Below are 261 nucleotides of genomic sequence, written 5' to 3' on the forward strand. Positions count from 1 at the left end.
GCAAGGCCGTCACAATGGCCCGAGGCCAATGCTCCGACTAAGTCAATTTTCTCTTGCAATCACCATGCCGCCGTTCACAGAGAGATCTCCCCATTCACTTGTGACGCGAGCTCACCCTTGAAAGGGCCACTTTCCAAGGCATCCCCCAATGACACATTGGAATGAAAACTGTTGTTGAACCATTCCCAATGTTGTGCCGGTCGACTTGGCACAGAGGCGACCTTGGGGAGCTCCCGTGTAGCAATCGAGATGTGCTTTCGT

Source organism: Cupressus sempervirens, chromosome 2 (assembly GCF_028749045.1).
Source record: "Cupressus sempervirens isolate cs-2001-9-10 chromosome 2, ASM2874904v1, whole genome shotgun sequence".
Taxonomy (NCBI): domain Eukaryota; kingdom Viridiplantae; phylum Streptophyta; class Pinopsida; order Cupressales; family Cupressaceae; genus Cupressus; species Cupressus sempervirens.